This window comes from Trachypithecus francoisi, unplaced genomic scaffold, assembly GCF_009764315.1.
Source record: "Trachypithecus francoisi isolate TF-2019V2 unplaced genomic scaffold, Tfra_2.0 Lachesis_group0, whole genome shotgun sequence".
Taxonomy (NCBI): Eukaryota; Metazoa; Chordata; class Mammalia; order Primates; family Cercopithecidae; genus Trachypithecus; species Trachypithecus francoisi.
This window is the reverse complement of record NW_022681453.1, coordinates 38,785,287-38,812,381: the sequence shown is the minus strand read 5'-3', so window position 1 is coordinate 38,812,381 and position 27,095 is coordinate 38,785,287. Positions and strand designations below refer to the sequence as shown.

Genomic DNA, 27,095 nt, shown 5'->3' with positions numbered 1-27,095 from the left:
TCCTAAATTATTTTCTTCATAGCATGTCTTAATATTTGAAATTACCTTATTAAGTGATTTGCATGCATTATATTCATTTTATCTTCTTCCTATAGAACATAAGTTTAATAAGGAAGGAACTTAGAATTTGAATGAATGAATGAAATAGCTAGTATGACACATACATAAAATAATTCTATATTTACAACTAGTTTTGAAATTTTGAATATGGGTGAAGAAGTGATGAAAAATATTATATGTGGAATTATCTTTCATTGATGGTCCTTATCTAATTGTATCATAAAGGGTTTATGATGTTTCCAGTATGATAATTTATTAAATACACATCAAGAAACAAACTCAGATTTTAGATACCAATACTATACTTTAAAAAGGGGAGTTCCTGTATAATTTTAGCGGTAAATTCTAAGGTAAATCATTTTACATATTTCATTCAAAATAGAAGACAATTGTTCTTCGGAATTTCAATGTACCTACACGGAAAAAAATGTTACTTTTTAGCCAGAAAATGTAGCATTGGTACAGAATATTTAGAAGATTAAAAAATGTTAGAGCAAGTAAACAGACTGTATTTTGAAATAATAACTTTAAGGAACACTTTTTGTGTTCTGGAGATTTTAGTCACCCACAGAATTTGTTTTTAACTTAAAATAGATAATTTGGTTTAAGTGCCTCTAGTGTCTTTTTTAGAATTTGGATCATAGTGTGTCACCAGCACTCATGTTCAAGTTTAAGTATCCAAAAGGAAGAAGTTTAAGTGGAAATTTTCCTTATTCTTTAACCAATGTATCTATAGACTTTCTAATAGAAGAGTGCTGTGCAAGAGCTCAGTGTAACAATTATGTTCATAAAAATAACATATTTCACATTGACATTTGTTCTTAATACCTTTTTCTTTTAGTGTTCATTGGGGTGCATAAGTGATAGAAGGATGTGTTTGCTAAGGCAATTACCCATTATTGTTGAGTGGTCTAGCAGTCCCCTGAGTAAACTCTGTGTAATCTGTTTGTGCATAATATACTGTCTACAGTACTGTACCTACCCCTGCTGGTGGGGAGGAAACATTTGGGACTTCTTGCTCATACTGTTTCCTTCTACACTAAATGACCTCTTTTCCCAATCCTACCTTCATCTCTCTATAGCCAAATCCAAACTGTCTTTCAGCATTAAAAGCTCAAGTGCTTTTAATGACCACATAGAAAGCTATTTTTCCTTCTCTCACAATCCCTGAGACTTTATCAATACCCCTCATTATAGTTAAGTATAATACAGGTGAGACAATATTTATGAACACATTTTATCCTATTCGATTCTAACTGTAATGAGGTGAACAACTAATGAGTTGCTGGCTGCCTTACATCCTCTGCCAACTTCTCCCCACTTTCCGATAGCTGACCTTCCATTCTTTTTTTTTTTTTTTTTTTTTTAAGACCGAGTCTCACTCTGTTGCCCAGGCTGGAGTACAGTGGCACGATCTCAGCTCCCTGCAACCTCTGCCTCCTGGGTTCAAGCGATTTTCCTGCATCAGCCTCCTGAGTAGCTGGGATTACAGGCACCTGCCACCACGCTTGGCTAATTTTTGTATTTTTAGTAGAGATGGGGTTTCACCATGTTGGCCAGGCTGGTCTTAAATCCCGACCTCAGGCGATCTGCCCACCTCAGCCTCCCAAAATGCTAGGATTACAGGTATGAGCCACTGTGCCCAGCCTGATCTTCCATTCCACTCCTCCATTTCTCATGTGCATGACCTGTGAAGAAGCAAATGTGCTCCAGCAACCAGGATCACATACCAAGCAGCAGCATCTTGGGAAACAATGTTTAGTGATGGGTGGATGCTTGACCTGTTCCCTGGGTAACAGGGCCTGAAAAGAAAAAGGGAGAGAGATTGATTGTCTCTCTTCATGTAGCTCAGACTGTAAGATCTAGTGTTGAAAGTGAATCACATCATTCATCTGATCAAAACCCTCTCAGAGCTCCCATGATCCTTGGAAAAAAACATACAGTTCTTCAAACAGCCTGCAAAGTCCTCTGTGACCTGTGTCCCCATTAATTCTCACTTCTCACCTCTTAGTTATCACACTATCTGCTCTAGGCATGCTGGCTTCTACGCTGTTCCAATACCCCTGGAATTGGAACCTGAGACCTACTATAGACTAAATGTTTGTGTCCCTCTAAAATTCATATGTTCAAACCTAGTCTCCAATGTGATGGTATTTGGAGGTTGGGCCTTTGGGAGGTGATTAGGTTTCGGGTGGAGCCCCTAGGATTGGATTGGGGCTCTTAAAAAGGGATGAAAAGAGAGCAGGCCCTTACCAGGAACCAAGCATGCTGGCACCCAGACCTTGGACATTCAGCCTACGCAACTGTGAAAACTGTTGTTTAAGCTACCCAGTTTGTGTAGTTTGCTATAGCAGCCTGAATAGGCTAACACAGAACCTTTGCCCTGGTTATTCCCTCTGTCCATGACCATCTTCACTGATGCACTGGCAAGATCAAATCTCACATTTCTGATTCAAGCCTTTCTGCAAGTGTTGTCCTATCAGTGAGGCCTATTCTGACATTCTGTTTAAAATCACAACCTCCCTTCTCTCCCCTCCCCTATTTATAGCATACTCAGTCCCCTTCAGTCTATTCCAATCATTTATACCTTTAGCACTTAACACTTTTTAACATTGTTCTTTTCTTTTTCCTTTTTAAGACAGAGTCTTGCTCTATTGCCCAGGCTAAAGTGTAGTGGCATGATCTTGTCTCACTGCAACCACCGCCTCCTGGGTTCAAGCAATTCTCATGCCTCAGTCTCCCAAGTAGTTGGGATTATAGGCATACACCACCACACCTGGCTAATTTTTGTATTTTGGGTAGAGATGGGGCTTTGCCATGTTGGCCAAGCTGGTCTCAATTTCCCGGCCTCAAGTGATCTACCCGTTTTAGTCTCCCAAAGTGCTGGGATTACCGGAGTCAGTCACTGCTCCCGGCCCTAACATTTTCCATATATCTTATTTCTGATGTCTACTGTTTGCTGTCTGTTTCCACATACTATGGTATAAGCTTGGTAAGGCCAGGTCTTTTTGACTTGTCTTCACTGCTGTCTGTATCCAAGTACCTAGAACAATGTTTGATATCATGAACATTCATAAATATCTGTTGAATAAGTAAATATGCAGCCACATCCTAGTGTATGATGAGAGAAGCAGAAAAAGTAGGTCCGAAGCTACAGAGAAACATAAAGTATATGCATATATTTCCTCGGGCCCTTCTCTATCTTTGCTGTGTTTATAATATAAACTCCCTCCTCTACTTAGGCCAGTTCCGAAAAATTACTATGGCTTGAACTAAGACTCTAATACATTTAAGAAGGCAAAAGCCAAGAGCCAAGTTTGTTTATTTCTATCTTTCAATTGCCCTCCCTTGATTTGTTGCAATGCCTTGCATACAATGCATATATTTAAGTTAAGTGAATGAATGCAGCTTTGCTTAAATAAAATCTAACTTACTAAGATATTTGCTCCACACTAAGGAATTTTTGTACTGTCACTGCTTATAGTCAGGAAATCACCCTGATGATGTATTTACTTGCCTGTGTTATCTTAGTCTAGTTTGCTATTAAATTGATTTCTGTACATTGCAGGTCAGTGTTTGTGGATCTTATTTTAGCATGTTGCAATCCACCTAATGACCCAATTCATGTGTTGGGTGGTGATCTCCATTTCTCTTCCGCTAAGATCTGTAATCAATATATCATCAGTGGGTAATCAGCGCATGTCTTTGCATAATGGTCTAGCATCAGTTTCACTGCAAGATCTGCTTGTGCATTTCAGAAAAGAGTCAACAACTCGAAGCTAAAGCGTAACACCTCAGAGATGGTGCTGCATCCTTGAATAGGAAATTTTCTAAGACTGGATTACAAATATATAAAATACTAACATTACATTTGTAATGCCCAATTTCATTCTTGAAAACAAAAACTGTAATACATCTTTTGTAAGAATTTTAGAATTAGAAATTATATTATAAAATACAAATGTTACTTAGTCTATCAAAGATGAAGATTTGGAAGGACCCAGATCAACTCAGAAAGCGTTAGAACATCTTCCCTAAGTTTTCATTTTCTCTTCAGGTATTTCTGTTTGAGAAGATTTTTTCCCCTTAAGTAAACATTTAAGACAACTCTTTCCTTTTCTTTCAAAGGACATAGTAGGGAAGAAAGTTTCAAAGGAGTTGTGCTGAAACAATTGGATATTTGTATGCAAATAAGTAAACCTAAACCCAGACCTTAACCACAGTTAATCAAAATGTATCATACACCTGAATGTAAAATGCAAAGTTATAAAACTTCTAGGAAAGGATATAGGAGAAAATCTGTCTGACCCTGGATTAGGTGATGAGTTTTTATATACAACACCACTTTTGGTGTTGTATATAAAACAGGAAGAATCAGGTTGCACACAGACTTGAAGGATGGTGAATGCCAGGGTTTTATTGAGTGGTGGAGGTGATTCTCAGTGGGATGGATGCGGAACAGGAAGGGGGATGGAGTGGGAAGATGATCTGCTCCTGGAGTTTGACCGTCCAGTGGCCAATCTCCTCTCCGATCATCCCGAGCCAAACTCCTCTTGGTGTTCAGACACTCCTCTTTTCTCTTTCTCTGCCCTGCCATTCTGCCGTTCTTCTGCAATTTTGTTCATCTCCTCATAGAGCTGGGAGTTTGCGGGTTAAACAGGTATGGGATAGGGAGGTGTGCCAGCCCGAAAGGCAACTTTTGGGTGTGAAGACAGGAATGCTTGTTCTTATTTAGGGCCACAAGTTTCCAGACTTGAGGGCAGAGTCCTTGCTGGTTAACCGCTCTCTTCTACCCAGTATTTCCCTATCTCCTGTCCATATCAGTAGTGCTACAAAGTAGAGGCTATGCTCAGAACACCCTCAATAATGGAGCTCTGTCAAAGGAACATGGGAGCCAACTGAAAAAGCTCTCAGTGACCAAAGATAGAACAATTTGAACAACAAAATAAAATAGTATTGGATTATAATGTAAAATACAAAATAAAAATCCATAGTTTAATATGAATACATAAATATATGGAGGAGAAAGAACAAATCCCACATGCAGAACAATTCCACATAATTTATTTAGATATTCTACCCTCAAGGGGGAAGAGTACAACTGACCATTCCTCAAGAGTAGGCTGGGCATAATGACTTCCTTCCGCAGAGTACAGTAATGAAAGAAGGAAAAAATAATTTTACAATGAAAACTTGACAAGCCTCCCTTTATCGAGGTGATCAAGGCTAATGTCAACAATGAAAAGCCATACTACAAGTATATAGCCTTGATATAATGTGAGAAGAATCACACTGTGCCTCTTTGGTCTCCTCCCAAAACTCATGACTCCAATCTGCTCATAAGAAAAACTTCAGCCAACTCCCCATTGATGGATATTCTACAAAATACCTAACCAGAACTCCTTGAAATTATCAAAGTCATCAAAAGCAAGAAAAATTTGAAAACACTCACAGTAAAGAGGAGCCAAAGGAGGCATAACTATTAATACTAAAGGTAATGAGGTATCCTATATGAGATCCTGGAACAGAAAAAGAGCCTTTGGTTAATATTAAAACTACAAAAAATGAACAAAGTATGAAAAATGAATAAAGTATAAATTTTATTTAATAATAATATACCAATATTGGTTCATTAATTGTGATAAATATACCATATTAATGCAAAGATTTTAATAGTAGGGAAAATCGAGTGTGACATATTTGGGAACTCTGTACTGTCTTCCCAATTTTTCTGTAAATCTAATGCAATTCTAAAATAAAAAGCTTATTTTAAAAATGTAATGAGGAATTGGCTTCAAGTACAAAACTGTCTTCTTTAAAAGAGTAACATCTCCAATTCTATCTTCCTTGGCACTTGTAACTCTTCAGAGCATTTTACACCCACTACTAACTTTTAGTACCTACTACTCATGTTTGCCAATGCTGAATGACTTAACTATAATATAGGAACAAGCCACCTCTTTACTCTTAACTGCCACAATATACAAACACTGGCCAAAGAAAAAGGGAAAGGGAGAGAAATTCGAAGATGAAAGAGACCTAGACAAAAAGAGACATAATCACATTTACATTGGAAATGCCAGAGTCACCAATAATGACTTTAGGCAATACTGACTGTCCCTCAGCCATTGGTTGAACGTTTCTGCCAAAAGATAATGTTTCTGGAAATAAAGGGTGTATATCTCATAAACTCCCTGTTACATGCTTCAGTAGAATTCCTAAAAGACACTTAGGATTCCTTTGGAAAATGTAGCTTGCAGTTAGCCATTAATCAATCAATTTAGTGAAAAAAAAAGTGCAATTGGGTTCTTTGGAAGTTAATCAGACACTAAGACAAATACTTTGGAATGCAGATAGTGTAAAGCCAACTACACTGGTGTACATCATCATATATCTCAACTCAAAGTTGTCATCAATTATTCACGAATTCTAAGCCAGCTAAGCAGTTATGCTAAGATACAGATACTTTCAAAATTTTCCACTTATTAACAAGTGGTGTCAAATATGACAGCAGGTGTTTACTGCAGCTACTGAAGAGATAAGTTTGAAGTGAGTCCCCTAAAGTTTCTTATTATAGACACCATGTGATCTCTCCTCAGTTTTCGCAAAGAAAAAAACAGTGCATTCTGTCATCACTATTTAATTTCTGCCTCAAACAAAATGACCCCAAACACTCAATGGTAATAACGTTTTACAACCAGAAATGGTGTAAACAGAATAAGGCATTGCTATTAAAAGCTATATTCAGACTACGCTTTGTTACTCTTGCTGTAAAAGTGCTCATTTTTCTTGTAGTAATCCAACAAGAGGATCTGAGGATTGAGAGTACAAGGACAGTTTTACGTCAAGGCTCCAATAACCATGTGTGCAAATATTTACTTTGGATTTGATACTTTCTTTGATTCCCAGGGGTATCAATCAACAGGCTTTACATATCACTAATCTATTGTAAATATTCTTTCGTATATCCAATATCAATAAATAATATTTTTAAAGTTTCTTTTTATTGGAGTGCCTATCGTGTGCTAGAACCTGTGTCTTAACAAGGAAATACTTTGCTGCTGCATAATGCCATTAAGGACAAATTTCTTTCTGCCCTTCTGCTCTAATATCCTGTTGGCTTGTGTCCTCATGAACAAGAAATGACCACCTGCACTTCCAGGCATCACATTTATATTCTTGACAAGAGGGAGGGAATAATCAAGTGGAAAAAAGTGTTTGCCTCTTGAGGTTTTGTCTTCTTATATAAGAAGGAAAACACTCCCTATCAGTGTTAGTCTCCCGTCTCATAAACCAGAACATTGTCACCTGCCCAATCTTAAACCATCAGTGGTCAAGGGGAAGAAGATTATTTTATCCTGATTTGTTTTGACCAGCTAGGATTCATCCTCTGGCCTGGGGTAGAAACGTATCCTTACTGAGACTATGCAATCTTTCTTTCATCATGAAAAAAATCAGAGTTTTGATTGGTGGAAATAAGAGTATTCTTGGTTGTCTTTAAAGCAGACCAAAAAACAGGGTCTGCCTCACAGTCCTAGATGCTAGTGGGAGAGAATTGGTTACTTTATGCACGAATCCTTCCGGCTCTTCCATGGTCTCTTGTGGGCTAATTATGGAATCATAGCAGAGCCAAGCTGAAGAAGGGGGGTGACTTGGATGACTCTCCCATTCCCTTACTCTATCAAGAAACTATATCCCAAAGCACCAGAAAGAGAGATATGGTGATGATGGTGCAAATAGTAACAACAATAAACATAATGGCAATGACTCACATATGTATGGCACTTTGTCTGATATACAAAATCACATTTTAATTACACAGCCACCCTGAGAGGCAGGTGTTTTCAGCATTATGCATATTTTACAGTAGAGGGAACAGACTCAGAAAGGCTTATTAACTCATTCAAGATCACTATGTTGGGGTCCACCAAATGACCCCAGCTTTGATTATCCACCCAGAACTCACAGGATTCAACTATATGCTGATATAGTTGTACTATGATTTCTTACAGTGAAAGGATACAAGCAAAATCAGCCAAGTAAAAGGTGCAAGGGGCAAAATCAGGAGGAGACCAGCTGCAAGCTTCCAAGAGTCCTCTCCCAGTGGAATAATGCAGTATGTATTTAATTCCCCCAATAATGAATTGTGACAACAGGTATGGAACGTTGTCTTCCAGGGTGCTCATTAGACATTCAATGTCCAGAGGTTTTATTGGGAGCTGTTTACATAAGCACCGTCTACCTAGCACACACTAAAATCCCATGTTCCCTGAAGGAAAGCAGGCATACAGCATAAATCATATTGTTTGTCCAAACAATTTAGGTGCAGTGAACTGCTCTTATCAGTTAAGGTAGTAGGAACCCTCCAAAAATCCAAGTTCCCATATTCCAGCCAAAGGCCAACATTTTAAGCAGGGCTTTCTAAGGATAGCCTGCTGTTAACTCTTCTGCACAATCATCTATCTAGAGCATACCAAAACCTGGGTCTTCTGATTCTATATTTCATTATCCCCCTGTTTGCTTTTGAATATGGTAAAGGGAATTTATAACATTAAAAAGAAAAGAAAGAATAAAGATATCTGTATCTAATTATGATTATGAGAATCAGAGAGTTTACATATATTGCCCCAAATCACAAGTCAACATTTTGAGAGAGAGAACTAGGATTCTAGCAAAGGCTTGTTCAAATGCTGAAGTCAAATTTCCCTCTGTAAAAACACACTGCTTTTTAAAATCAATTATATAACAAATATATTTGAAATATATTATAAATCTTGGTCAATAAATAGTAAAAATATATAACTATAATCTTTACATATTGGGAAGTATGCAATCGAAAGGGTTTAATTCTTTAATGAGAATTTTGGGATCTGTAAATTTAAATATTTCAAATAAACTAGAGAAAGGAAATGAAATTTTAAATATTTAATATAAAGTGCTTAATTAAAGCTATGGTATATGTGATCAGTAGAGAAAATATAAAATCAAAAGTAATTATTAGATAAAAGATAAAGTGATAAACATTGTATTTAATTTTATGTAAATTTTCTTTGAGTGCATGAGTAGTGGATTTCATTTAAAGAATCATATTTTTATGATCAATGTATAAAATGCTCTATTATTATTTAAGTTAGTGTGTAAGTCCATACCCTAGGAATAGGAGTAGATACAACTTCAACTATCAGTTATGGCATATGATTATGCCAAGTGATGCAAGATCTCCCTAAATAAAGATTGCAAAATATCTATCATTGTCATTGCAAGAAATTATAATGAATCCTGGGCATGCAAGATGTTGAGCATTTATTTATTCATATTCTTTGCTTGCTGCTTTTCCCTAGAGAAAACTAACAGCTGAAATGTAGCCATCAAGCAGAATATACAACAGGGAAAACAAGCACTTAACAGGGTAGCTATATTCCAACTTTGCCAGCCCACTCTCAGGAAGCTTTGACTAGAAGAGGAGCTGGTTCTCTGTTTATGATTCTAAATCTTGGACCACCAGAGCAATTATTTTAAAATTAACTACCTAAGAGCAGGAGACATATTAAGTTAGATATTATTATTAAATCATTCTGATTTTCTGCAACATGAGGGATAATATTTGATTCTCTGGTGGTGGTCCAGGAATAGCTAGTGATAGATGAACTCCTGGTAGGAGCTCTATTCTTCCATAGAATGTTTTCTCTCTCTCTCTTTCTCTACACTCACACACACACACACACACACACACACACACTTTCCATTACGTCTAACTCTTCTAACAAAAAGGAAAGATGATGATTCTCTCTAAAGAGAGGACACATTAAGTATGGACATTGATGAAAATAAAATGTTGCTAATAAGTTCAACTACGGAATTATTCTACCAAGGCCCATCTCAGACATCAAACTGCTGTGGCTTACTTATGTTTTACAAGACTAATGAAGAGCAAAATCCGCTCCTAAGCAGGAGATGTCCTTACCAATCCAAAGAACAGAAAATGTTAGTTTCCTGACGCTTGACTTTTTCTGACTCCCACAAGTTTCTCCCACAAACCTCCAAGATTGACAGGTATGTCTTTGAGTGGGAAAGGGGAACTCTGTGTAACATGGAAATCTCAGGAAAGGAAGTAAATTCTTGTGAAACTTTAGAGATACCCACCGCGACATTGATTACTCTTGTCCTACAATCACCAGTATAAAAGAGTACTTGTGAAGCATACAATTTCCAAGGAAACTATGTTAAAAATATATAATGTCCTCAAATTGGTCCTTGTCTCAAAACACCTGGGGTCTGCATACTTGTTCTCTTTCATAGAACTTAATATGTAGTTCTTAGAGAGTCAAATAAACTGCTCACAATTTTCAAGCCAAAGCCATAATATATATTACCGAATCAAACTACAAGATTAGGAGATGTCCAAGCTCATAGATTTTTCCGGGTGCTGAGTGCTATTTGGTACAGTAATTCTTTAAAATATAAATTTGACCTTGAGTGGAAGTCTATTCATTTAGAACATGAGGTTCCTTTTTAGGAAGAACTTTCAGTCTTATTGCTGATGTCAATTCCTAACTTCAGCCTGAAATTGTTATATTGGCAGAGTGCCTGGACTGTGATTCCCTACAGCCATTGAATCGTCTTTTGTTTTCCAAGATGGGGTCTCCTGGTTGGATACAGCTATAACAGCATAGTAGGAAAGATTAATTTGAGATTAATATCATATTTCAATCTATCCTTTGAAGAGTTTGAAGACTGAGATCACTCTTTTTAAACATCAGAATAAGCAGATTTACCCTTTGTCAATCCCATAATGAAACTGTTTTGTTGGTGGTGGTGGCAAATTGAATTTAACTTCTATACTTCGCAACCATGATATGAACCCAGGATACTGACTAAAAATTACCCAGACAGGAGTGGACACAAGTCCAGGATGCCTACAGTACATCAATGCCACTCACAATTATAGCAGGACAATCCCACAGTGGCAAAGTAAATAGGCTGTCTTTATTTCAAAGCAGCTACTTTAGTTATTCAACCTCAGAGTGTTCAATTATAATTGTGCGCTTTCTCTCTTACAAATATTGTCTATGGTATTACAAAAAAAATACTTAGATAAATTTTTTATGAAAAATCTTGAAAATTATGACTGTGTGCTGGTATATTATAAAGTAACAAAACCTAAGCATATATATTTTGTTCTACTTAACACTATAAATCCTCCAACAAAACAAACTGATGGATATTTGAGGAATCTAAGGGCTAGCCATACGGTGCAGGTACTATGTACATAACTTTGTGAAGGAAACAAAATAGTAAAACATCCACACTTTGCTCTCAAGGAATTTCCAATGTGCTTGGAGATGAAATATACCCACCAGCTGAGAAAATAGCATTAATTCACTGCTCATGTGTTAAGCACTGTGCTACATGTTTACTTATCTAAAGAACGTCTTTTATACCCATTCTACATATAATGAAACTATAGAGTTTGTTTGTTTGTTTGCTTGTTTTTCCCGAAGCAGTAGGTTTATGGGTGAGGGTTGCGATGAAATTCCAGATCAACTTGGAAGCAAATCAACTTTTTTCCCATAACATTACACTGGCTTTGATGAATAAAATCAGGTGTCCAGAAAAAAAAAAAAAAGTCACAAGGAAGGATACAATTAAGTGCCAGATAAATAGTAGACATATTTCTTTTGTTTGTCCATTGATTGTCAATCCTAGAGGAGCATGGGAATTGAGATGAGCTAAAGAGATAGTTCAGTATAGTAGTTAAGGTTTAAACATCACCTGAATCCCAGCTCTTTAACTTATTAGCAGTGTAGCTCTGGGCAAGTTTTTCAATTCTCAGCTTCTTCATCTGTAAAAATGAGAGAATCATATTTAGCTTACAGGGTTGTTTTGAGTATTGAACAAAATAAACGTTATCAGGCATAGAGCCTAGTACAGTGCCAGACATGCAATTAAGCATTCAGTAAAGGGAAGCACTTATTTATAATAATTATTATCATATTAAAGCAGGGGCAGAATTTCACTAGGTAGCAAGAAGGAAAACATTGTCCTATAGGTCACAGGTGTCTAATTTTCTCATTAAAATCCTTACTAGTGAAATATAATTTTGAGCTTGTGCCCCTAATATACATATATTTATTTATATATTATATACATTTGTATATTATGTACATATATATTACATGTATATATCACATATACTTTTATCTCAAGGTATTCTATTCCCAAGGGATAGTGTCACCACTAATAATAGCAGATATAAATACATATTTTAAATTTTCTCCTTAATAATTCTGATATTTTTGGCTGATTCATGTCAAATATGATGAGGTTATTGTTTTTTAGGTCTTATAATGAGGCTGACAAAGAGCTCATTCCCTAAATAGCAGAAAGCTGCTTGCATAACTGTGTTATCTTCAACTATGATTCCTTAACAAAAATCTCTTCAAGCCACTTTTGAAAATTAGTTTAGAAAATAATTAAAATATATAATCTGTCAATCTGCTTAACTAGGCACAGACAGCCTTCCATATGTCAAAATATTCTGAAAGCCATTGAACAAGTGAGGAAGCTTTCCCAATTGATTTTCAGTAAAGATTCCCCACCTTGTGTAATAGGTGACCATCAGATAACTGAACCAAGTGAGAAAGTCATTGTCAACCAAAATGTAAGAAATTGGGCAAGTTTAATTTCTCTCATGTACTTACAATTTCTAGCAGTTTCTTCACATGCTTCATTGAGTTGTCCTGTCACTCCACTCCATTTGGAGACCATTACTATGGTCTCCAAACCGAAAAGTGTTAAAGGTGTTTAAGCAGGACTAAGACATGATAAAAGGTAAGTTGGAGGAATGCTATACAGCAGCAACATGTAGGGTAATTTGGAGAAATAGAGAAGAAATTTGCAGACTAATTAGAAGACCACTTTGGGTACTTAGATGCTAGGCTCTATGTAAAAGTGTGAAAAGAAAACAAAATAAAATCAAGGCCCGGATGGTTTTCATCTTTCAACCTAGTATTCTGTAAAAGGTTATGTTTTCTTGCATAGTATCAGTATGACTGTGGTAGTTCCAGGCAGAACATGTAGACAAAACAGTATCCAGTGAAGAAAACAATGAAAGTTCCCATTTATGTCTTTAAAAAAGTATATGTTTTATGTATTTGTGTGTATAACCATTTGAATATTTAAATATTTTTATTACTTTAATTTACTTACTATTTAATATTTTTAATTTAATGTTTAAAGCGAAGAATACCCTCCCTAGACGTTCCCCTCACATCTCATTGGCAGGATCAGGTCACACGTTTCTGCTCTGGGTGCAAAGGAGGATGGGAAATGAGTATGTGGCATTTCAGCCTCCGAAGTGTGAAACAGGCTCTGTCCACAAGGAAGAACGAGTGGGGAATGGCTATTAGTCTGGCAATATTGGAAACAAGAGGTTAAAGAATGGTAGCTGCAGCAACAAGAGAAAAAAAATCCTACAAAGACAGAACATAAAGGAATTTGTGACCAAGTAAGACAGGCTGAGCGAGACTGAGAGAAGAATAAAAATGGCTTTAAGTTTTTCAGGCTGAATGGTCAAGGAAAGATAACATTGATAAACTAGAGAAAGTAGGAGACTCTATTACTCATAGTAACATCAACTAACATTTGTTAGGAACTTACCTGGTGCCAACCGGGCGCGGTAGCTCACGCCTGTAATCCCAGCACTTTAGGAGGTCGAGGCGGGCAGATCACGAGGTCAGGAGATCGCGACTATCCTGGCTAACGCGGTGAAACCCCGTCTCTACTAAAAATACAAAAGATGAGCCGGGCGTGGGGGAGGACGCCTGTAGTCCCAGCTACTCAGGAGGCTGAGGCAGAAGAATGGCGCGAACCCAGGAGGCGGAGCTTGCAGTTAGCTGAGATCGCGCCTATGCACCCCAGCCTGAGGGACAGAGCGAGACTGGTCTCAAACAAACAAACAAACGAAAAAAAAAAAAAAACTTTCCTGGTGCCAGACACTGTGCTACATGCCCCATTACCTCATTTAATTCTCATTCTAATGCTACTAATGATCTATTTTAAGTAACTTTTTCCAAGAAGTGAGCTCCAAACTTCCAAGAAGTTTGAGGCACTGGGTCTGAGATGACACCTAGACATCCACAAGAAGAGTGGACAGGAACTGCACCTTGCAACCAGAATGAGGATGGAGGGGGATGTCTTGGAGTCATTCACAAGGGACTTAACCTAGGAATGGCTTACTAGCCTGAAACACCAGGAGCCGGGGAGTCCTTTCAACATCGTGAACTAATCCTACGATAGTCAGCCTGTTTATGTGAGAGTTCTAACGAAGAGAAAACAAAACACAAATAACACAAATCTGAAGTGAGCTTCTGGTAATAGTCCTCATGTCCCCAAACACAATTTTTTTTCTCTTTTGAATGCTGTGTGTTTAAGTTAAAGAAGAAAGTCATTCTAGAATTTCTGCTTAGTTGTCTTACATTGCCATGTCCTTTGCTTTGAGTATTTGTGCAATGAAAGAGAAAGCCACACTCAAAAAAATTCATGTTTATCTAAACAATGGCAGTTTCCATTTTTAGATCATTCATCAGATCTATCAATACTGAATTCACTAATGCCACACTTCCCTTTGTCTGCACATACAGTAGTGACATAGTAATTTAATTGTAAAGTTATTGTACCAAATCTCATGAGGTTTCCCCAAAATCTTACACTAATGCCATTTTGTTCCATTAACTTTTATAATCTCCTGGCACTTGATAAATTCTGAATTGTGCCATTATCTGAATATGACAGTCTTCTGTGAATAGAATCAAATGGAACTTGATTTCTTTAATATCTCACTAATAGTCTAGATAAAGGGCAGGGGTGCAAATTATCTGACAATTTTTAGAAACAAAAACAGCTGTGCTTTATTCTATCACTTATGTAAGCACGCTGCTTAGAAAGGTTAAATAGGTGAATTATGTATTTTAACATGGCAAAAATGCACATCTCTGACAAGATTTGTGTGTGCAGACTTTGTTGTTTTATTTTCATCAATAGTACCTTGAATTTTCTTCCTTATCTATCATAAAGTACAGTGAGGTGTCAAGAGCTATGTGGAATGCTTAAGTCTAGAACAGATTGAATAAATTGGATTTGTGGGGGTGGGAGAATCCAGGGTCTGATTATCAGGTGGCCTCGAGTTTTATTCTGATAAGAAAGAAACAGAAAACACACATTTCTCCCTTTGGAGTCCCAGAATGTGATAAGCTGTACATAAGCCCTAGCGATACACCAGTGTTAGCTCATCCACTAGTGCCAATTACTTCACGGGACGAAGTTTTGACTGGGCCAGGCAGGTAGGTTGACATCAGCAGGAAATCATGAATTGGAGAGAAAAAATATATAGAAGAGTGATGGAAATAAACATTATATTACAGAAGAGATTTCTGAAAAATAGGATGAGATTCGTGGGAACACTTAAATAATCTTCAGAACTCATGCTTTGAAGGATTCATGTTTTGTCTAAGAGGAGAAAAGCTTTAATTTGGGGATCTTAATAATCTCAGGCTTAGTATCACCATAGGGTTGTTATGCATATTGTTATCAATAGAAATAAAGTGAAATTATTGAAAAGATGTGAAATGTTCACTTGTCCTACTTTAAAAGTAATTGCCTTCTCCTTTCACTTATAAGTGTATAAAATTATATTTAATGAGTTGTCTATAATATATTTTCATTCACTTCAATCATTCAGATTCTACATAACAAATGTCTATTTATATTATTTTGTATACAAATTTAAATGATTTGTTCAGATTCATTTGGAATGTTTTATTGAGATGTGAGGCAATTACACATTGAAATAACCACTCACTATAATTTACCCTTTTTTGTATTTAATTAAAAACTAAAAACATCTTCTCCCTTATACTTGACTTGGGTACTTTTAAACCAACAGCACTGACTCAATAGCACAATATTATAGGACATAATTATCAAGCAGGGTATATAAACAACAATTTTTATGTTGGAAATATAAATGAAAGAATGGTTGAATTAATAGATAAGCAAATACTGAGTTTTTCCTCTCCTTTCACTATTTTCTGGTAATGTCTCTTACCTATAAAAGACCTCAGAAAACCTAAAACTGTATTAAGTGGTATTATATAAAGACAAATATAGATATACAATAAAGATAAAGATAGCTTGTCTGAATATGCCATTTAATATTAGTAGCTCATTTCACTTTTCATGTACATCAGATTACTGATATGTTCTCAAAGTTTTATAACTAATTATAGAAAAAGATATGTGGGTTTTGAAAGGTTTATATCAGCTATAAGTTCATAATTAAGATTTTAAAATATGACTTTAAAAATGAAAAAATATTTGTAGATATTAATATTACTGATTATTTCTTTGATCACTTTTGAAGTTTCTCTTAAAGTTTATACATTTTTTCCAAATTAGGTGTGTGATCAGTTAATTTTAACTAGATAATTTATGCACTTATTTAAAATTATTCATTCTCTTTTCTGAGACAGAGTTAATAGTCTTTTACATTGGAATCAAGGTTTCTGGCTGTCTTTTAATACTTAGATTATGTTTCTTCCTGAATTTTTAACCTTTAAGTATCTAGTAATTTTTTTTGTAAATTATTTCAAATTCTACCATACCAATACTTGGTGGATGTATGAAGTACATATAGGTGTGTTTCTGATAATTTACAAAACAAAAAGATGAAAAACTTTAACCAAAATATTTCTGCTTATTCAATTAGAAACATTTTATTTCAATAAAGTTTTGAGAAACATCAATTAAGCAAACCAGAGATAAAATGACTTTTTAAGCCTTTAAAAATTTTTTAAAGGAAAATCTTTAAGATTCTATTGTGTAATTTTTGTATATTCCCAGATAATATGTCTACAAATGAATTTCATGAAATATGCCAGAATTCATATTCTCGTTTTTCTCTGATAGACAGTATTTTCTAATTTCTCTAGGATATTGTAATCACTTGAACATTTTCTGTTAAAACAGAAAAATTTCTGTGTGGAAGTTACATTTTCAATAACTTAAGCCCCTGAATTTTTCTATAATATAGTATTTTTATAATATGCACAAATTCTTAGTTTTGATATACATGATTGAGTTGCTACTAATTGATTAATGCAACCAGACATAAACTGAGCTCTACACCTCTCTCACGTTGCTCACCAATTCAAAAGTGTTTTGAAAAATGAAGTGAAATAGCAGCAAAACAGCTTTGCCAACAATTGTCTCACAGATAGTATTTTAGAGATTTTGGAATTAAAAAAAACCATAAAGGCAAATATTAACAGAGCTTTTAAAAACTAAGAACTTATTAAAGATATATGGTTAATCCTTCACTTTTATTCAGAAAGTTTCTACTGTGACACTTGAGTTCTATACTTTTTTTTACCTTAATTCTAAATGCTTCAGAAAGTTTACTGCTACTCTTATTTTTGTATGATGAATGGCCATGATTAACTACATGAAGTAACTGAATGACTAAAATTTGGTACTGTATTGCTAGCCAGTTGATTTCTTTTCTTTCAATATTTAAAAAAGTTGCACAACTGTCTTCCAGTTTGTATGATTTCTGATGAGATGGCTACTGTCTGTTGTCATTTATCTTTTTTATTCTATATGTAATGTGTCATTTTCTCTCAAGCTACTTTTAAGATTTTTCTCTTTGGTATGAGCTTTAAGTAATTTGATAATTTTTGGTGTAGTTTTCTTTCTGCTTCTTGTGCTTGCATTTCATTGAGCTTCTTCAATCTGTGGGTTTATAATTTTCATCAAATTTGGAAAACAATTCAACCATTATTTCTTCAGATACACTGTTTTCCCTGTCTCCTCACTGCATCTCCCTCTGGGCCTCAGTTACTCATATATTAGACTGTTTTAAGTTGTTCACCACTCACCGATGCCCAATTCCTTATTTTTCAGTTGTTTTTAAAATTTGTGTTTTATTTTGGATAATGTCTATTGCAAGGTTTCCAGAGTCACTCATATTTTCTTCTGCAGTCCTTAATCTGTTCTTTCTTATCCAATTCCTTTTTGTTTTATGTCTTAGAAATTGTATTGTCATCTCTACAAGTTCAAATTGGTGTTTTTCTAGATCTTCCATGTTTCTCCCCATGCCCAGGCTTTCTTCTGCCTTTTGGGACATACATAGTTCTATTTGCTGTCTTTAGGCTCCTGTCTACTAATTCTATCACCTATGTCATTTCTGTGTATATTTCTAATGATCGATTTTCCCCCCTACTTACTATAGATTGTGTTGTCTAACTTCTTTGGGTACCTGGTAATTTTTGATTGGATGTCAGACTGATATAGTTGGGCTGTGTCCCCACCCAAATCTCATCTTGAATTGTAGCTCCCATAATTCCCACGTGTTGTGGAAGGGACACAGTGGGAGATATAAATCATGGGGGCAGGCCTTTCCCATTTTATTCTCGTGATAGTGAGTAAGCCTCACAAGATTTGATAGTTTTATAAAGGGGAGTTTCCCTGCACAAGCTCTCTTCTCTTGTCTGCCACAGTGTGAGATGTGCCTTTCACCTTCCACTGTGATTATGAGGACTCACCAGCCATGCGGAACTGTGAATGTATTAAACCTCTTTCTTTTGTAAATTGCCCAGTCTCAGGTATGTATTTATCAGCAGTGTGAAAATGGACTAATACACAGACATTGTCATTTTATATTGTCTTTTTCTGGAGGATTTGTTTATTCCTTTAAACATGTTTTACCTTTGTTCTGGAACAGTGTTAACTGCGAAATTTTTGCTCCTTTCATGACTTGCTTCCAAGCTTGATTAAGCTGATTCAAAGGTGAATTTTCTCCCACTACTAGGATGATATCTGAGGGCTTACTGGATGCCCAGTGGTGAAGTCTTTTTATTCTTCCAGGTGGAAACACAAGTTCTTCTGGACCCTATGTGAGCTCTGGCTATGGTTCTCCCTTTTCCTTTCAGGTAGTCTTTCCTGGACTCTGAAGTTTCCTCACATGGATGGAGTGATCCATATTTTGTTGAAGAGTTGATTATTTGCTCTCCTTGCAGCCTTCTCTCCAGGACACAGACATGTGAATTCTACCTGCCTTGGCCTCCCTGAATTCTGAATTCTGTCTCCTCCACTCAGGAAGACTACCAGACTCTGTCTAGGTTCCCCAACCCTCTAAAATCTCTCTGGGCAGCAAGCTGGGCAATCATAGGGCTCCTCTTGTTTTCCTTCCTCAGGGATCACTGTCCTGCACAGCTTGTGGTCTAAAGTTTAATTACTGTGGATTATATGCTTGTTTGTCTATTTGTTTTAAGTTGTTTATGGTGGAAAAGCAAATCTGGTTCTTCTTACTCCATTGTGTCTAGAAGCAGAAGTCCCTTATAACATATTTGATAGATGTGAATATTAGTATTAATTATTATCATCATCCAGCTGGACACAGTGGCTCACTCCTGTAATCCCAGCACTCCGGGAGGCCAAAGAGGTTGGATAACTTGCGGTCAAGAGTTCGAGACCAGCCTGGTCAACATGGCAAAACCCCATCTCTACTGAAAATACAAAGATTAGCCAGGTGTGGTGGCACATGCCTATCAGCCTAGCTACTCAGGAGGCTTAGGCAGAAGAATCTCTTAAACCCAGGAGGCAGAGATTGCAGTGAGCCAAGATCGCACCACTGTACTCCATCTCAAAAAAAAAAAAAATTATCATTATCATCATCATCATCAAATACGTACAGTGATGCCTGAAAGGAATAAAACCTTATCCATGACAGTCTTGCTATCATCACGTAATCCTCATGTCCATAGAATATCTATTTATGGGTAATTGATTAATAAGAATAAAGGAAAGGTAATCATATATGAAAGAAAAATATATTCAAAATTTGGGAAAAAAGGGAGGAAGACTACATGGAAGGATAAAAACTCTAATAATATTCTTTAGCTCTTCCAAGTGTCTGCTCAGAATATAAGAGATGGCCACTGGACTGAAATTCATGCCTAGGGCTATAGACCTCAGTGCTGTTAAGTCAAAATGAAAGTTCACTTTACCAAAGACCGGGAAAGAAGGCTGCACAGCAACAGTAATAACTGCCCACACTTAAATATTTACTTTGTCCTAGCAATTGTTCTAACCACTTAACATTTACTACTCATTTATTCCTACAATAATACTATGAGATGGATATTATTATTAATTCCCATTTAATAGATTGAAAAAGTACAGCACAGAATGGTTGAATAACTTGTCCCAAAATCAGACAATTAATAAGTGGCATAGCTGGAATGTCAAACTCATCATTTGCAGGCTATATTAGGAATCTGCACCAATTTGCAGTTGTCACACTCTGAGAGTAAATAAGGAAGACAGAAAGAATGGCAGAAGGAAGGGAAGGAGGGAGGAAAGGAGGAAGGGAGGAAAGGAGGGAGGAAAGACAGCACATTAAAAATGAAAATAGAAATTTCCCAAAGTCAGAAATACTCAGCAGTTGTGCTGATCTCAAGATCAGGCTTTGACTGAAATAAAATCAATTTTACTAGAGTTCTGAGAGTGGTTCTAGGAAAGAAAGAGTGAAAGATGAGATAAAATAAAGTTGTAACAATCAACTGGATTGTAAATATGTGAAGAAACACAGTTCAACGGAGAAAAGGTGTCTAGATCTAGAAGGGGTTTATCAGTTATGTTAGGGCTATCCAGGCTATGCTGGGTGGCAATGGTAGCCTGGTAGTTCAGACAAGACTTCCTTTATTCTAACAGAGATGTGATTTACAATCTGATATACCTACCAGTTTTCCTCAAGGACTGGCCCTTTGTTTTTATAAATATCTATTTATAAAGGGTAAAGGTTTTGTTATGCAGGTGCAGTATTAGCCACACATATTTTATTCCTTTGAAAGAGGGTGTTGTAGGTGGAGGGACAGATAGAGTAATAGTAGAATTTGAAATGAGTAAATTGCAAAGGAAGTAAATGTCTCACAATTTCTCACCATATAAGGGACTATATTACTGTTCTAAAAAAATGTTTTAATATTTTTTCCTCTCTCACAGCACAATTAGAGATGCTTTTGAGTTTATTATTTCCTCTTTTGAAATGTAAATGAACACTTGAAAGTTGAGCCTTATCCAATCTTTCTACAGTAACTTTTGTCAGCTAATCAGATCCACACCTAGCTGAGACACTCACAGCCCGCATGGGTGAGGTGACTGGAACAGAAAATGAAATACACGTTCATACTTACAGTGTATCTCAACAGAGAAGCAACTCACTTGGGGCAGGTCAGTTCTTTATTGTGCAGGATGTTTCCTGCATAACAGAATGGTTAATGCCCCAGGTTTCTGTCCCAAATATAATAGTAATGTTTCCCAGTCACTACGCAACATAAAATACTCTTTCTGAGAATCACTGCTTGCATCACCAAGAGAAACCAAGAGCATCAAAAATCACCTTATTTTACAATTTTTCCAGAATTGGCCCTTCCACAACTAACGTATGGAACTATGTAATCTGCATGTAAACACCAGAGTTAAGAATCACTCTCAGCCCAGTTTTCCTGCATTTCACTCAAGGCTAACCTGGTTCCAGCTTTCAATATCCAATGCCTTTTTTTCCCAATCGTATCACTTTTTTTTTTTTTTTGGCCATTTACATATTCACCTTCCAACTCGTCATGGAGAAGAAAGAAAAGGAATGGAGAGCGGAGGAGAGGAGAAATATTCCCTCTATCACCTGTTTATATATCATGATGCATTACGCTGTGCTTTCCCTACATCAGGAAGCAGTTTCTGCCACTGGCCTTTCTCTTGTTCAAGATCTTCTGAAAAGTACTGGAATGAATTACACTGCGCATCAGTAAGCATTGTTCTTCATCACATGCTTATTATCACATCACAATAAAAGGGTTGCATTCAATTTTTGACTGACTAAATGGGAATTTTAAGTTACATTAACTCTGTACTTCAACAGCACCTGGAAATAGTCAAACAAGTTTGGAGAAAGCTGGACTGAACAGATTACTTTAGTACAGAGCTTTACAAAAGCCTTTACTATGTGAATATGTATTAGGATCTCAGTGCAGGGGGAGGGGATGGTTTCAGTGTTTCTCAGATATATTTGACCACAGAATCAAATTTCTCACCTATAACTAGAACAACAAACAAGAAACTAAAGATTCTGGTCTTCAGGCTACGGTAATACAGACCTTCAGGGCCACCGATCTGGTCCCCAGGCAGTATATAACTTTCAGGTGGGTAGTGCTACTTGTGTGAACTGCAGTGTGAATGGGCACTCTAGCAGTCATACAACCACTGGGAGATCTCTCTCTCTCTCTCTCTCTCTCTCTCCCTTTTTGTGTGTGTGGAGGGATAGATAGATGATAGATAGATAGATAGATAGATAGATAGATAGATGACAGATAGATAGATAGATGTAAAGGGGTCTGTTACAGGGATTTGACCTTACACAATTTGGGGAGCTGGTTAAACAGTGCCTGTAGGCTTGTCATCTTTCTTTCTGATTCTGGAGCTTCAAGCTGGCAAAGAAGGGGGTCAGGAAGGGAAGAATGAATGTAAAGTGGAGAATGGCATGGACGGGCTGGAATCCATGAGCCTGAGCTAGAACCCATGAGTTTGAACTGGAGCTGTGTCAGTTCTTCCTGCCTCCAGCCCTTATGAAGCAGGCATCCTGCAGGAGAAGCTGGTGCCTTTCATCCTGGAGATAAGCACATGGCGAGCTCAAGAGACGGAGAAGCTGAACCAGGCTCCAGGAGGAAAATGGGCAGTTGCAGATGAACTGTGGCCTCACAACAATAAGGTATGCCAGTAGAAAAGGAACAAGGTGAAGGAGCTACAAAAAGGGCTGCCGCAATCTTCCTAGTGTAATAAAACAACATAGCAGCTGCTACACTTGTCTTTCAAATCTCCCACAAAAATATATTTTGTGGCCCTCCCTAATTGGAAACATACAAGGAAAGAAATTCCAGGAAACAGTGCAGCCTTGCCAAGTTGCCATGTTTCAAAGCTATCTCACACACCCTGGAGTTCTGCAGTGCGCAACCTGCATGGCTGCATGTACCAGCTTACGACATGGATCAGGCAACCACTGCAACATTCCCACTTACGTAAGGTCTGCAAAGAGGAAGCACACAGTGATGTAAGAGAACATCCTGGTGTCACCATGCTAATTCAGAGAAGTTGACAATTCGGAGAAATGGGTTAGCAGTGTAGAAAATTTTCCTTTTAGTGGTATGAACTTGGGATCACTAAGGCCTGCCACTTACTATGAAACGAACACATTCATTTTACCTTTCACGATGACAAAAAATCTTGGATTAATTTTATATTTTCCTTAACTTCAAGCAAGATTAATGAGAGAAAGGATAGCTTTTCTTTTTCTTCTTCTTACCTCCTATGCATTTTAGAGGAGATTCATAATTCAAGAAAAAGAACTTTGTACCTTTTATTTATCAGAGAAGCAAAGAGATGCCATTTTCAATCTAATTTGTGGAAGGATAAATTTTTTCTTTTATCATCTCCATTTATCCTTCCCCCACATTCAACCATTGTCTTCTTTTTCTTAATCTTTGCTCCCCAAAATTTTCTCAAGACTTCTTCAGAAATCTCATTTTTTCCCCTTAGAATTTGTATAACATTAACAACTGTGTATTCTTAGATTACTGTAGCATTACCTTGTAGGTCCTGTGTGTTTTTTAACTTTATTAATTTTATAATTTAGGGACGCACTGATATTCTTTTCTAATTAGTCTCTATGGCTCTTCAAAAAATTATTTTATCTCAGATAACATCAAATAAAACTGCTTACAGTTTTTTATTTGCTTTATAGTTCTTTAAAGGATACAAAGACATCATTTGTGAATAGCTGATCAAATGTTAGAATTTCTTTTTGGACCCAAAAGTCCTGTTATAGTGAGATTGTATTTGTAGTTCAATTTATTTAAATATCCTGCTTTAAGACTGACCCATGAGAGGTGGTCTAGAGAAAAAACTGATCAAGATAACATATTTTTTTCTTTCCCTCCTGGGTTAAAAGAAAAATGTACTTTTCACTGATGTAGGTAGAAGACCAAGTACTATACGAAAGAAATCATGGTTGTCTGTCCTATTTGGTGGAGGAGATCTTGGAACTACAAAAGCAAAGACACAGTCAAGAAGATGACAAAGAACTCGACAATTATGAGATGAAGAGGAAAATGACTACGTATAGACAAACGATGCCCTTTCCCTCAAGAGAAAGACATTTACAGATGCTAAGATTTAGGATAAATTTAATTGACATATTGCATTGGTTAAAGAGAACTTTGCCTTAAGCATAATCATACCTCTGTCAATAATATCTACTTGTTTACATAATTATTTCACAAAATTATTAAGAATTTAGCAATAGGTGCTGTACTGTGAAGATCCAATAAATCAATATTTTCTTATTAGTAAATACTTTTAAAGTAATTTCTAATATAAACTTAGTAAAGCAAATTTTTGAAGGATAAACAATATTTTATATTGCTGCAGTCACTATCATCTAAATATTCCAAAACACCTAGGTTTTTCATGAGAAAGCAATGCTGTTATTTCTGTAATTTGTTTGTAAAATAAAATAAATTGAATTTGCAAATGTACTAAAAGCTCAATATCTTTAACAAAATAATACCGCACATTTACAAGAAGATGATATACTTTCATCTCTACACTACAATTTTGGGAGGGTAAGAAATAGTATCTGGTCCACTGTCTCTAATTTTATATCATTTTTTTTTCCCTTTAGAGAGTTTTCTATCACATTTTCGTTAAGCAAAGACCTAGTAATAATCAAATACTAAAAAAACTCTATCTGGATGTCAGCTAGTTTTTTAAAGGTAAAGTTGATGATCCTCTAGGATAAAATTAACTTTATAGGGTAATGAAGACTATTTTTTCAATTGCATTTTCTAATGACAGTTTTATTTATTCTGGGAATTTTCTCTTCAAAATTTTTAATTTGAAAAATACTAAAACGATAAAAACATAAAATTACAAACTTATACACAAATGTTCATAAAGCTTCATTTGTAATGGTCACAATGGGAAGCCACTCAAATATCCATTAACAGGGGAATGGATGATGAAATTGTGGTATATTAATACAATGGAATACAATAAAAATAAGTGAACTATTGACTCACACAACAGTGTGGATGAATCTCCAGATCATTGTGCTGAATAAAAGAACTTAGGCAAAAAGAATACATACTGTATAATTCCATTTATATTCAATCTAGAAAATGCAAATGAATTCATAGGAAAAGACAAAAAGGTTAATGTTTGCCTGGGAATGGGGATGGAGGGAGGGCTGGATTACAAAGGGATGAGGAAACTTTGGGGTGATGCAGATGCTTATCTTGATTATAGTGATCATTTTGTGGATGTATAGGTATGTCAAAACTGATCACAACACATGCCTTATGTCATTTATTGGCCTGGATCCTGTGTCATTTCTACTTCAGTTATACCTCAATAAAGTTGCAAAATCAAAAATCACTCATAATAACCATAACTGCTAAGTCTTTACTGGGTGTCTCTGACTTGCCCAGGTTTTTTTTCCAAGCTCTTTACTTTCATTAACTTATTTAACACTGCCTTCCTCCCCAGCAACTCTGAAGTAGATACCATTATTATCTCCACTTTACAGATAAGGAAACTGACACAATGAAGTTGCCTACTTTGCTTTCCCCCACATGCAAAATTTGTCTATTTTCCCACATCCCAAACAGGCCACCCTAGCTGACTTAGACTCTACAGTTAACCTAAGTAAGTAAATGCTAACTGATTGCATCCCAATTTCAAATTTGGGGAGAGGATTGGATTGGCTAGCTTGAATGACCCATTTATGACACAGTCTATGAAGATACAGGGTGGCCTGGTGGTGCTGAATCACCTCTGTCAGTAATGATGGTCATCTTCTAAGAAGAATTCAATTCTAAATAGGATTGTTTAGGTGCTGACTACATTGGCAAACTCATAATGCAGGTCTTTGGAGAAAAGAAGGGACTTGAAATGAAAGTGTAGGGTAAGGCTATGTGTTCAGATCAACAAAATATATGATGTCATTATTTTTCCATAACTGATTTTAATTTAGCATTTGACCCCACATTTCTGCTGATGGTAGAAAACAAACTTGCAAATCCAATCTCCCAATCTTTTCTAGCTTAAAAAAGAGGCTTTTGGGGCAAAATAATTTCCCCTTGTTTTGCTCCTGGATAGCACACCTACAACATGGTAACCCACTGTCATTGCTGGTGGTCTTTACTTAAGTAGAGCACTTTCTGCTAGCCTTTGCAAAGATCCCTTTCCCCACTGCTTCTTCTCCCAGTGTCTAAAACCTTGCATTGCCTATAGCTTATATCAGGTCTGTAGTATCCACTAATGGCATCTCTAATAATCATCAGGACCCCTGTTCCTGTTTGCTAGCCCTCAGTACTTCTCTCAAGCTTGAAGGAAGTTTGGGATTCTCTACATGAGTCCTTATAATATATTGACCTCAAATCTTTCCATCTATATGCCTCCATCTACCATTGGTACTCAGACACCATATTGGAAGCAGAGATTTTCTATAAGTCTTGAAATTTACTAATGTATTTCTAGGAAACGAGACAACAGTCTATTCTGTTCTAGCATTTCCCCAGGTTGTCTGGGGATTTTAGTGTCCCAATTTTTCCAGGATTAACTGAGGCAATAATACACCAAGTCTTTTCTAAAATATGCATCCAGTATCTAAACTATAGTCACACATCCCTTTCAAATTTCCTTCCCAGTGATTTGTAAAAATTTAACTTAATGGGATGATTAGCTCAAACAATACTTTTAAGCAAATTTGTATTCTTACCTATCATATGATTTATGGCTTAAATGGAATCTCAACTCTTTGCTACTTATCATAAAAAAGACTTACATTAAAAACTACTGATCCTTCTAAAACTTAAAATAAAGTGAAATTTGAATCTCAAAGCTTAGCTACTCTTTGTTCTAGGCTG

At 36.2% G+C, this 27,095-nt stretch overlaps 1 long non-coding RNA gene across 1 annotated transcript; it reads right to left on the bottom strand.

Moving 5' to 3' along the window:
- Positions 1-47: 47 nt before the first annotated feature.
- On the bottom strand, positions 48-12,832 carry LOC117076467. Its single transcript, XR_004434374.1, has 4 exons — positions 12,762-12,832; positions 11,833-11,902; positions 1,791-1,862; positions 48-89 (listed from the first exon to the last, which is right to left on the bottom strand). It is a non-coding gene; the product is annotated as an uncharacterized LOC117076467 (long non-coding RNA).
- Positions 12,833-27,095: the final 14,263 nt, after the last annotated feature.